Source organism: Plutella xylostella, chromosome 29 (genome assembly GCF_932276165.1).
Source record: "Plutella xylostella chromosome 29, ilPluXylo3.1, whole genome shotgun sequence".
NCBI classification, from domain to species: Eukaryota; Metazoa; Arthropoda; class Insecta; order Lepidoptera; family Plutellidae; genus Plutella; species Plutella xylostella.
The window spans coordinates 1,925,245-1,939,231 of NC_064009.1; the positions used below are offsets into that span (position 1 = coordinate 1,925,245).

Sequence of the window (13,987 nt, forward strand, 5' to 3'; positions counted from 1 at the left end):
CAACCTTCTGGGCGTCGCCCGGTGGGGCGGCCGAGATACCGCTGGAAGGGCGAAGTCGCCAAAGACCTGAAAGAGCTGGAAGTGTCCGACTGGTCAGAATTGGCACAGAATAGAGAAGATTGGCGCACTTTAATGTCGGAGGCCAAGATCCACTTTGGGTCGCTGAGCCAGCGGAGTATTCTCACTGCAGTTAATACATACGAATGACGACTAATATCTTAGAGAAGGGACACCAAATGACATTTTACTTACGGGGTTGCCAGCCCCCCGTCATTTCGGCTAAGACATAAATTCACGAAATGCCTACCATAAATAACTTGTGGCACCAACACTAATGTAGCGTTATGAAAAAAAAACTCCCGTTCCATTTTCGAATTTATTTTTCGCGCAGCCTCCTTCCAATTTTGGGAAGTGTGGTCGTTTAGCATTAATATAAATAAGAAACAAAATTGTCTCTGGTTCCCGGTTAATGGTTTTTTTTACTCAAATATTCATGAGATTGTATAATTTCCAAGTAAATTTTATAGCTTACATACCTAAAGTTTCTTAAACTATTGGTAGAACTTATCATTTTAGGTATAAGTGAGTATAATAATACATATTATTATGTTTCTCAATAAACAAAACCAGCATCAACTCTTGGAATTTCCGGTATTTTTCTCAAAGATGGCGTCGTTTTAGCCGGAAACAGCTACGCTCACCGGAAGTGTCTGGACCGCTTTGTCTGTGGACAATAAAGAAAATGTCTCATAAATCCCGTTTATTTTGTTTTAGAATAAATCGACATTTATTACGGTATCCCGATGTTTTATGTGCCTGCATATTTGAAAGGGGTTGTTTCTGTGGAAGGTACCAAAGTAATATAGTGAAACTTGTTAAACTTATTTTATATTTAGTCTTAATTAATGTATTTTTGTCATATAGTTAAGTTTTCTTATAAAAATAAAATAAGGATTAGTAAGGATGTATGTATAATTTACAGACATTCTTATTCTACTGGTGGCGAAGTTCTAGACATTGGCCATACCAGAGGAGCACCAAAGTACAATAACATTTTTTTACGGTGAAGTTATAATTCACAGCTACCAAACAAGGCCATAATGAAAATCAAACCAAATAAATGAAAACAAGTCTTGTTATTTCATTCCTTGCCGCTGCATTTACGCCATCAGCCGATGTAATAAGGCTGGATCTAATCAGTAATCACTGAAACTGCAGGAGACAGACTGAGAATTGAAAACAGGATATTTAGGAAAATCTTGAGACAAAATAAAATGCCTTTAAACGCAACGGTGAGCTTTAAAATGTTTAGAGGCGGCGTAAAACAATATAATATAAGTACCTACTAATATTTTGGCAAATAATTATGAAAACCTATTTGGGAGTTGGGTTTCCAGCTAGGTGGGGTGACGATCTGCTAAAGCTAGCAGGAAAAATGTGGATGAAAAAACTTCTAAGTTATTGTGCCTTTCCAATTTTATAATTACTAACATAATTTGTACACACAGTCTGGTGTGTACCTACCATTAATGCAAAAATTCACGAACTTTAAAAAAATATTTCAGAATCAATATCCAATCTGAATATTTCCATGTCTAAGACCCGTTTAACTTAACTCCGGCAAAACGAGAGTAAAATGATTAAAGACATCCCCAACTGCAGACAAGGCGAGTCACCTGTTGATTGACTAATTAATTCAATTTCTTATTCCCGCCTCCAAGGAGTTTGCATTTTTTGATTCACAAACTTTTTCGACGCGACCCGCAAAAAGTTTGTCTGTCCAAAGAGGTTTTTATTCTTCGTTACTAGAACCTTATGGTGAGTATTTTTTATTTCTCTAAGTAATTATACCAGGCTAATGAAAGGAGAATGCTCAAATTATTTTCCAGCCAGTAATAAATTTGATAACTTTATGGACTCTTCCAAACAAGTTTACCTTAACATTATTACTTAATTACCATCAAAATTAATTACTCATACTTGTCACTTGAAAAGCTACCGACTATTATTTCAGCAAATTTATTCCGCAAACACACATCGAATGCGAAAGGTTATTTCTTGTGGCAACACAGTTTTTCAATCGCGCCCGGTCAGCATGTAATTAACGTAATAAATTTAAAAACAATATGGCGCTCGCAAGATGGCCGCCCATAATGAATGGGAAGAAAAGTAATAAAGTTATGTAATGACCCCGCGCACCTGCCTGAATTTGTCTCCAAATGGTCTTGTTATTATAACAGTGTAAGGAATATTTCCGTTATTTTCAAATGCTTTGATTCAGCATGGATTCAGCGTAGACTATAGGGAGAGTGACCGTTTTAAAAGATTATTGTTATTTTTATTATCAGATCGCCAAAATAGCATGACTTATTGGGATTAATTAAATAAGCTACGTATAGGTAGGTCAGAGGTTAAATTATAGTAATTATTTACTTCCAACAAAATAAGATAAGTAAATAAATATAATATTTGTATTAGGAATAAATAAAAACAATGTCGATAAAAGCTTATTGGAATACTATGAATTAATGTATGAATTATTATGACAAAGTATTTTTAAGTTTATAACATTTCAAAAAGCTACTAAACTAATTATTACATTTAACTGTCTGTATTCCTCTTAATTGTTGCAAAGAAAAATTTAAAAAAACAATTACGTTGTCACATTAAATTGTCACGTGTCACCAGAAATACTACCAATTATTATACTAACTGCAGCTGTAGCCAAAAATCACCCTTATGAAAGTAGGATAAAGTCGATACTTCTGGAGTCAAGTGCTGACGAAAATTCCTACTATGTTGTAGGTAGTTATTATGGATAATTATTAGAAATAGGTACAACTTTGTAATTAGGTACTTATGATTTTGGTTTCACTTTTTACACCTAATGATATTTAAGCAATTTTCTGCAGTAATCGAATTATGTTATAGGTAAGTAGGTACCTATATTATTATTAGGTATTATTATTTCTTTCTAAAAGTGCACAATCATGTAATTTTATATTCAACTTAGCAAACCGGATGAGAAAAAAACAGGAAACGTTAAGAGTATAACATAGGTACCTATCAAAAACATGTAAGTAGTTAATTTCTATTAAGTATAATATTATATTATCACAAATGTTAAACCATTACTTACCTAATTTAATTAAAATGTATTCATAAATGGACGATGAGTTTTAAGGGTAGTTTGTAATCACCTTGGAAATTATAGAGAGCGTAATTCTATGTGAGCTTTATGTTAATTACCTAATATTTGAAATATAAATTAATTCTACTAAAAACATGTTAAGTTCATTTAACGGGACATTAAGTTAGTTTTTAGTGGATTTGTTTATGACATTACGTTTTTTGTATGTGAATAAGGTACCTACCAGTTGAATTGAAATTAAGGCGAGATCAGAGCTAGGCCCGAACTCTTTAAACTTAGGTATACTTACATATAAATAAATGATTAAAGTCCCCAGTTAGGATTGGAACCCGGGAGCTTTTGAGCTTTTAACAGTGTAGTCGAACTACGAACCTAAACCCGTAGGTATATCATCTATTCTTTATTAATATGGGTTAGTTATGTCACACTCGGTGATAATGTTTGATACTATGTTTTTAATGGCATGATAAAGTGAATTTATTACCTTTTATAACATTAATCAAGTGGTTTAAATGAGTTCGTCACGCCAGCATACTACACTTTCCATCTTTTTGTGTTTTCTTCACAGGTTGCCTCGTTTCACATGTTTATTTCTGAAACAAATGAGTTTTACATGAGTATCACATATACTCGCTAGCAATGAAAAAGATTCAGTTATAAAAACCCCTAATTACTCCTTAACGGAAAATACTAGCTTTCTCATACATTGATCAAAATTCTAAATTAAATGCTTATAAAAGTTGGGGTAATTTGGTGTCGATATTTTGTAAGTAGAACGCTTTCCTTGCTCGTGAGTGTAGTATGAGTTTTAAGTTAGGTACCAGAGTACATACCTAAATATTATTGATAATGGTAGTTATTTAAAATGTTGCATATTTTATGGTATAACCAACAAACTGTACACCAAGAAGCAAATATAATATATAAATAAATATATTAATAATGTGCCCGAACAATTAGGGTAGGTTCCCATTTATCCTATCGATAATAATTTAAACGCGCCCAAACCGTAGATGGTAATCACAAATGTGTGAACAACCCACCACGCATACCTAATACAGACAAAATTTATAATTATGTTAATCTCCTTAAGTACCAACTTTTAATTTTAAGCATAAATACTAATTTCATTTTCATACGTAATTTTTACGAAGCATAAAAGATAGTAAACAAGATAGTAAAAAGTGAAAAAAAATATAGAACTATTACTAGGTATTTCCTATCTACTGCGATTCTCTAAAGGCACCAACTATAGATTCCAAAAATATTTTTATAAATAAAAAAAATATAAATGAAGAAACACTATTTTGGTGAGGCTCAGTCTGTCAGAAATGAAAATACTTATAAATGCATACACATAATATTTTGATATTTAGCTTTTGCCACGTCTGAATAGGGTGATACGGGGCATGATGGGCATTCCTAGTCCTATCATATTCTAGATATACCTAAACTTTTCAGACCGAAACATCCGCTTCCTACTTCCAACAGTGCAACGGTCAACTCCATACAAAAATAGACAAACGAAAAAAAAACAACCCATAAACAAGTTTAAAAAACGACATTATAATTTAAAAAAGCTATCAAAGTGCGTGAACGCATAACAAAATTACAAAACAGTTTTTTTTTTGTTATCTAATTTGCATTTTGGTTATCTTCACTATCTGAATAGGTAATTGTGCCTTCGGCCTGATGACCACACCTGTTTAAATACCTCTAGTGTGACCTTTATTTAATAGTTCATAAGGTTGGTTTTCGTTTGTCCGGGATGTCAGGTCAGTGTGGTGTTAATGGACATGGCCGTTGGTCGCTTGACAGATAGCTGGTGGCACGCAAGGCTCGCTTCGTTTTTTAGGGTTCTGTAATTGATATATTGATACTGAAGCTACTGGAATACTAACTGTTCTGGTGGGCTGGCTGGTATTATGGTCGGTCAGTTTTCCAAAGATTATTCTATTTCTTAAAGTAACAATGAATGAACAATATATTTCTATGGACCTGTCGTCGAGCGTTATATCTCTAGCCGCCAAATAAATACCTATCATAGCTTATGATTTTTAAATGTTCCGTCTCTGGCAATTTTAAAAACAATGGATAAAAATATAGCCAAAAATGTGGATATAAATGGATATCGCTAATGGATAAAGATATAACTAATCAAATTAAAAAAAAACAGACGCAGTAAAACAAAACATAAAATGGTTCAAAAAAGTATTGCCTGCTTGACCGTTTTGAATTAGAATTAGGAATTATCTTTATACTTTGTTAGAGTTATTTTATAGCGTCAATAAATTTCCACAAAGGTGTGTAACGTTAAAACTGTAAGCAGTTAAATTACATTCTAATTAGAATTTTATTATCTGAAGTAAAATCACCATGAGAGAGAGTTTTAGAATGGTTCCTAGGCATCATGATATATATTATCATTTTACAAGTACTAGACACCTTAATAAAAAAGTTCTTCACATAAATTATTCTGCATATTATTATGTAATTCAGAAACGTTCTGTTTTTGGGCCAATATTGGACGGTGATAATTACCAATTATTGCTATGATCTCGACGCTATGCACCGAAAATACCAAAAAATAGAATTTGCTTTATTTTACATAATGCTTTTCAAAAAATGTAATAGAATATAATTTGGTTTCGATACGCTACAGTCCCATTACTAAGAAAATGCACCACTTCAAACTGTATTAGAAAGATAGCAGACAAAACTAAACCAATCAAAGACTTTCCAAACTTCGTTACTCAAGAAAAACCTAGCCTTCAAAACTCTTAACCAACCGTTGAAGTTTCCAAATTCAAAAACTTCGCAAAACCGCCATAAAATGGCGTCCACACGCGCGCGAATAATCAATTTAACCCCCGAACGCATCATATTTTCTGTACCACCCCATGCTTACCGCGCGATAACACGAGCGAAACAGAAACATCTTTGCACACGAGTGCGAGAGAGATAGAACATGAAAAATTGTGTACGAAAAAACATGGTCACGAAAAAAGCGTAGGGGTTGAATATAGAAGTGGCACATTAGGCCTGCCCTGAGTTTGACTGAGAAAAATGAATAATAACCCCCCAAGACAGGGAGGTATAACTTTTATGAGCATATTTGAGTGTTACGCTAGACGGAGATAAGGAAAATAATTTTGGGACGCTGTCATCTATACGGCTGATCGATGGCTGCCTTTAACGAGTCAAGAAAATATAAACGAATCTGTGGTTTCGTATCTGATTTTAAATAAAAACCACTGAATGTTTCCAGACCCATATTGATTTAACTTTTGTTTTTACAAAACATCTAACATATAAAATAACACAACATATCAACCCTTATAAAATAAAAATGGCGACACGACATTTCTCTAGCTGGAAACTCGCGAACAAAGGCATAGTTCATAAAACAATTATGCCAAAGATCCCCAATTCTCTTAAAACTGGGCTACGGGGCCAATCAGTTCATTAAGGGCAAGGTCGCTAACACCTAAACGTAGGTATAAAACATTAAAACGGGGGAGATTTCCCCTTAATTTATGCAGTCTAATCAATGAGCAAACAAATTGCAGTTACACCGTTTTCGGTGAACATCGTTTTTAGGGTTCCGTAGCCAAAATGGCAAAAACGGAACCCTTATAGTTTCGTCATGTCCGTCTGTCCGTCTGTCCGTCTGTCCGTCTGTCACAGCCGATTTACTCGGAAACTATAAGTACTACAGTGATGAAATTTGATGGGAATATGTGTTGTATGAACCGCTACAAAAATATGACACTAAATAGTAAAAAAAAGAATTGGGGGTGGGGCCCCCCATACATGTAACTGAGGGATGAAATTTTTTTTTTCGATGTCATACCCGTGTGGGGTATCAATGGAAAGGTCTTTTAAAATGATATAAAGTTTTCTAAAAAACATTTTTCTTAAAGTGAACGGTTTTTGAGATATCAGCTCTCAAAGTCGTAAAAAGTATGTCCCCCCCCCTCTATTACTAATTAATAAACTAGGTAGGTACCTATTAATAATGTGTACGTCAGATTATTGAAATAAAGTAAGTATGTACCTACGAGAAAGCTAGTTTTCTATAAATTCGCAACTCAGCAGTAGATGGTTCATTGCGGGCTGATGATGAAGATAGAAGATGCGTTAGTACCTACCTATACAAATTCGGCAAGCTATATTTTAATCTAGGCAGGTATACTGGCTTATACTGTTTCCTATCGACCCATCACAGCTCGTAAACACACATAAGCGAATATACGAGCCCAGCTCACTAATTTATGTACAAAAGGGATCAATTTCGTATCCCGTTCACGGGCGATTTAGTCCCAATCGAGATGAAAAGTTAACAAGCCAAAAATGTACGGGAAAAAGTCAAGAAAGGGTCCTTTTCTTAGTCGAAAATAACAGGCAATTAGTGGGCTTGACAAATAACTGCAAATATAAGGGTGGATTTTTAGCTGATGAATTTGTCAGCGTTTTTCACACGAAAACCGACCTAGTAGCTTCGCGGCACTAGGTCGCTATTGCTGTTTCTCGTAAAGGGAATACTTTAATACGGTAAAGAAGGTTTTTGTTTGCCTAATGACATCATTAAATGGCATCATAACATGGACCAGACATGGATTATCCAGATGTTTTAATGAGGGAGAGAAGTGAATGCAGCATTTATATTCTTGGTTTGAGTAAGTACTTCCTTTCGTTTGTTTTTTTTGTACTTAAATTGGTACCTACATTGTTTGGAATAGAATGTTAGCAATTAATGTTACTTGGAGAGTAGAGATCAAAATTTTCACTATTTTAGTGGAAATTTCTTCCATGACATGCCTTCTATAACTCTTGCGTATTTTTTAAAGCATCCAAGTTATGTGATTCAAAACGTGCATTTTCTCGCTCCCTAAAATCTCCTTTCACGAAATACGACTACTTCACTTATCCAGCTGCCAACACAAATAAAATAACACCTCGCCGGTTTTCCATACACACACATACCTACACACCTTCCTTTTAAATCACACGTACTTTCAAACATCTATTGAAATCCCGAAACAGACCCTTCCCCCCCTGGGGGGTTCCCCTCTCCCCTTTCTTTCCACCAACTTCGCATCGTCATCCATATTACTTGCGCCTTAACTTACACGAGGGTACAAAGTAAAAATTGCGCTCACATCCCCAAATCCGACCCTGTAGCTTTCAGCCCAGGCTTCAGTTTCGCTCGCGGTGGAAAACCAATTTAAAAATTCATGCCGCATGCTATTTTTACACGTAGCGTTTCAGGCTTAAGGTTGGCATTCGTTCGTAGGTGGCAGGATCAATTTTGAGATAGTAGTTTGTACTGATTCCTTTGCATTACTTTTTCCTCCTTTGTGGATGTATTTTACGTCAGTTTAAAGTCTTATATGGATACGCTGTCGTGGCGTGTCCCCGGTGAATTACCAATTCTAAGATGGCTTCATGTATTTCGTCTAGTTTTTCTTCGGAGGAAATTGAATTTATAGACTGATCGCGCTGTAAAGTTGTTTTTCTTGTGCCTCGGCTATTAAACTTAGGATATGAGCAAGACTTTTTAGGATGGAGTATAAAATCATCTTAAAACATTGATGCCATCTCTCTTCGATCACAACTTAATATAAGTAAAAGTAATATAGAGAGCATTATAATACCAACCTACGGCTGAACTGTTTTATGAACATGACCCTTGATTAACACCAACAAAAACAAAATAAACAGCAGCATTTACTTAAATCGATCCACCCTACCCTATTAGTAGCCACCACACAGCCCAAAACAAAAATGCCATTTCAAATGTATAACACCCATCTTTTTCAGCCGGGAGTTGAAACCATCTTCAGTCGTCCCCCAAGATGTGAAATCTTACAGACGTTAATTGATCTAAACGCCATCGCCAAAGCCGCGGCCAATATATCAGCGAGTCACGCATGCGGCTGACGGGAAAATATGACGGTGCATCATCCGCCAACAGAAAAATATAAGGAAAAACTCTATGGTGTAGCATAGAGGCGGCAGCGGTTTGTGGAATCGTTCTTATTCTGAGCGCCAGTAGGTATTTACTTTCATGGATGATGCCTAGATGAATTGTATTGTTTATAAAAACTGTATTATGTACTTAACACTTTTTACATTCTACCTCTACACCATGAGATATTTTTGAATGAAAAAAACACTGGTAAAAAATGTGCAATTTATTTAATGCGATATTTATTCTCTTTATTCCGAAAGCCTGGAAAAACCTGCATTTGATAAAAAGTCTTTCTAAAAAACTTTGAATAGCTTGTAAATTAGGCCAAATCCCAGAGAAGAAAATAAACAGGGGTGGATATAGTCTTGAAAAATGCTTTGTAAAGCTCAACACCAGACGCAAAAACTATGCGTTAAATATGATTTAAAATATTTTACGTTTTCCCCAATATTATTAATTTTGTACGGACTAGCAACGAGGACAAGGAATTTTATCAGAACTTATAGTTTACGTTTCAGGTTAATACTGAGTAACTTTATTTAGGAAAAGCATGACTAGCTATTATTCTGTGGCCTGACCAACTATTTATATCTATCACGATGTCGCCTGTCGCCCATCCTATTGATTGAGCAATCTTTAGAATGGAACAGTAGATTTTCTTTCCAACTCATACGCCACTTACATGAAGTCGGTTATTTTTTATTTTTTTATAAGTCTACTTAACTATGTAGTCCAAAACTTAAGTAAGTACATAATTTATATTTTATATCATCATCATCAAGTACTCATACAATACATACATAACTGCTTGTATACATAGTTATTGGTAAAAAAACAAACAAAACACCATACCCCAAGTCTGAAAGGGATCTCTGAAATCCAATTAGAAAAACCCTAAACCTACAGGAGCATGTCGAAGTAGCTTCGGTTTCTGAGGGCTTAGTGTAAGTTTTTAACCGATCTAGCAGTGAAACTTAACGCAAAATGGTATGGCTCGGAGCTACCGCTAGATGGCGACTCTCCCGTGCCATACAAATTCACGTTTAAGGTAAACTTCAACCTATCGGCATCTAACTTGTCGCACCTAATGGATTGTCATTAGTAAATGTAACGATAAACATGTATCGGCAATGCTGATAAAAAGGACGTAATGTCATAATAATTTCTGTACAAAGAATTATGAATCCGATGCGTCCGTTGCGTACGACGCCGAAAGGTGGACGCTTACTACTCGACGCTTCTCGAACGGTGTAAAATCTCGCACTCGGCTCGCTGCCACGGTTGCTAGACGGCGATGTCTGCCTCATATGTATGGAAATAGGGACTTAGCTTGCTTAGGTAAGGACGCGTTCATCGGTAAAACATTTATGTGAGGGATGAAATATAAATATTGGTGTTATGTATATTTATAATTGATAGCAATTCTGAAGTCACCAAATTAATAATTTTGTATTATTATAACGATTTTAAAACCTCAAAATCTTTGTGAATAATCGGCTCTATGAGGGTTTCGGTACTTTCGGTAAATTAAAATACCCAGTGGCATAGTTTAAAGTTTTAGTTTCACACTTGAAATTGTTAAAATTTTATTTTGTAACAAAGAAAAAAAGAAGGAAACCCCATAAAGATTAAATAATTATATGTTAGGCACGACAGACCACTTTTCATTATGAGCACGAATTAAAACTGTAGGTACTTAATATACAAATTAAACCCTATATTTTAGGACATTATTGCTGACTTTTTAAATACCTGTGAAATTGTGAATACAGCCTAACAATTCTATATCTCGCTATAAATATGTATATGTCAGGTGGGACGCCCTGCCGGGTTAGCAATTTATTTTTCTCTAAGATATTGCGTTCGTACAATTCTAAGGGTTTTACTCGGCTCACGCTTGAGCTAAACATATTTATTTTTTATCTACCAGTAGGTAAATCAGTATAGAAAAAAAATAAGGTTCAATACGAACCGAAGATATTATCTACGTTTCAAATGAAGCTGTATACCTAAATATTTTATTATGTATGGATAAAATATTTTTTCATCCAAGAGCTCAAAATCTTTTATGGTTTTGTAATGATGAGTCATACATTCATTAATACTTATATGATCTTTATTTATATGTAAATTTCGTGATTTTAAATCACACGAAAAATCCTAACTTCTTTGCAGCAATTTGTTATTCCAAGTGCAAAACAAAACTTTTGTTTTACAATCATCTTTTACAGTTTACAGAATTTATTATAAGTGTGTAATAACTCTTTCGTGAGTTGAGTAATATTTTAGATATAAGTACCAAAGTTATAAAGTACAAACCTAAATAGAAATATACTATACTTTGAGTTGAGGCTCTGGTGGTGTTAGGTTTTTTAATATACATTATTTGGCTGTATTATTTATCTATGTAAGTATTTTTATAACTATCAGTGAAAGTTAAGATATAATTATTTTTAAAACCATGGTAGGTACATTATTATATATGGATTTTTAAGTTGTCAATTGTTTTTAAGATTTTTTAATTTTTTTTATTGTTGAACCTATAATTTTTGCGTACTAAAATATTTGAGAGAAACCTTTCAATCAATTCAAGACTATTCCTAAAAACCTTTTTTGAGTTACCTACTTACAAAAAAAAACAAAACGCCGCAATTTGAAAACCGAACGCTACATTATTTTCTTCACCTTCGCTCAGTTCTGTCGGCAGCCAGCACGTAATACATCATAGAGTAATCTTCTTACTCGAGTCTTAATTTTCGTCCCCCTCTCGTCCCTCGGGGGATTACCCCCTCGATCGTCTTTTGTTATTATATTCTATTCTTTTCTTATTGCTATTTGATTTTGCTGGCTGCTGACAGAACTATTTATTTGTTATGTGCCGTTTTGTTGTAAAATTTACTAACGTAAGGATTTCTTCTTTGTAAACAGCCCTAAACTAAGAAAAGTTGATGCTATAAGTGTGTATATTCAAATAAGTGGGCCATCATGAAAGTTTGACTTCGTAAAACGGATTGCACAAGAAAAACTAAAATGATTGACGCTGTAATCCATACAAGTTTTTAGACCAGTAAATATCAGAAAACTGTTAAAATCATGTCGATTCAATGCCAAAACGCGTTGAAGAAGTTACAAAAACCAGGGAGGACACATTTTCTATTAAAATAACTTAAATTGTATTAATATATCTCTGTTTTTTTATTTTAGAACTAATAAATGTATTTTTTTTTAATTTTCACTTGTGTTCACATTAATTTGCACAATACTGTATATCCTAATTTTAGTAGTACCTTGGTAGGTTAGGTTCTTTACAGACAGCATAGCAGCAACAATTTATCAGTGATCTTTCCTTTTTCGGGACAATGACTTTTCCGCATCTTTTCCGACGCGACGACGGGTGAGTCAAGCTACCTTTACAGCAAGTTTCCTGCTAAACTACATTTTGGACAACAATGAATCGACTCCAACACCATAACTATACGAATAAAAAAAAACTCAATTTACCTATTTACTTTGCCACCCGCGACATTGCGTCTAACAAGACATCCAAGCTTTCGCAAAATATCCTTCCTGGCCACCCTTACTTGAGCTCCCATCCCCCTGGAACCTCAAGGAGTACTAGGGCACGAAGGGGTGAAGAAGCGTGAAGGAAGAGCTCAACAGGTTTCGGTCAGCCACCCTCGCGTTTTTGATTGATGCGGTAGGCGTGGCGTATCCAATCATTATCTGTGATACATGGCCGGTGGTACATCACTAGTCTTGATTCTCGAAGGCTTCCAAATTTAAAATTTGATTTTGCCGCGGCGACGTTCTGAAATTGAAATTAGATTACGGTTGAATTGATAGGTTTTGGGGTTTTAATTATAATGTACTTATTCGTTTTTGGTGCACATAACTTTTTTGATGCATTTTTTGACCTACCATCTCGAATTAAATCATTATTTATTGGTGGCACATAGTATTAAAGGTAAAAGTAACTTACTACGTAATATGTTTACAAATATACGTGTAAAACCTTGGAAGGTGGATCTTCAAATCGCAACAAACACAACACAAAATATTAAATTAGTAATAAGTACATAAAAAGGATCAGTAATATTATACATTATGTAATGTAACTTACATGCTATTATCACTTTTCGCACAACACACTAAAAACACAACCAACACGAAATCATAGACAAACACCGAAATCATCTGAACACCGCGACCCATAAAATAAGACTGGCTGTTGCCAAAAAAAGAACTATTCATACTCACATCTGCATACGTTCAAATACTGAATATATTAAACCCTTGAATAATTAAAAAGTATATATAATTATGCGCGAGAGCAGCCCGCGAAGATTTAACCCTCTCGCGCATGTTGATGAGGTGACAACGACGAAAATATCACGTTCGCCGTCTTGTGGACCCAGTGAAGGGTTGATTTAAATTAGGTGTCTTACTTTTTTTTCGGATGAAGTATGGGTTATAGCCTCCTGACACCTGGCGTGCTATGAGTAGGACATTGAAAAATAAATAAATATATAGTTTAAAAATACCTATATTAAAAGTTTTATGGAGTATCCCTGTTATTCCTTTAAAGTTTTATAAAGTACCTATCCCTTAAACAATTTGTTCTTTGACTAAGTGACAAAACAGATCAGTAGTATTTTTTTTTAATTTTTTAAAAATGTATTTACAATGTATACATTTATACCTCTCGGGGTCAGGAGGATAGGATGAGGAGCATATTATTATCTCATATTTATAAAAACAGTTCATTAGCAATTAAAGAATTATACTTTTTTTATGAGTTTTTCTGACTGTCAAGTTTGGTATGCTCTAATTGCGAATTCACTCTTTATCTGGACTTAGACAAT

General features: G+C 34.5%; 1 long non-coding RNA gene across 1 annotated transcript; it reads right to left on the reverse strand.

The window, feature by feature from the left end:
• Positions 1-223: 223 nt before the first annotated feature.
• Positions 224-12,931, reverse strand: LOC119693134. The gene is made up of 3 exons (XR_005254478.2): positions 12,635-12,931; positions 3,636-3,744; positions 224-724 (listed from the first exon to the last, which is right to left on the reverse strand). It is a non-coding gene; the product is annotated as an uncharacterized LOC119693134 (long non-coding RNA).
• Between the last annotated feature and the right edge of the window lie 1,056 nt (positions 12,932-13,987).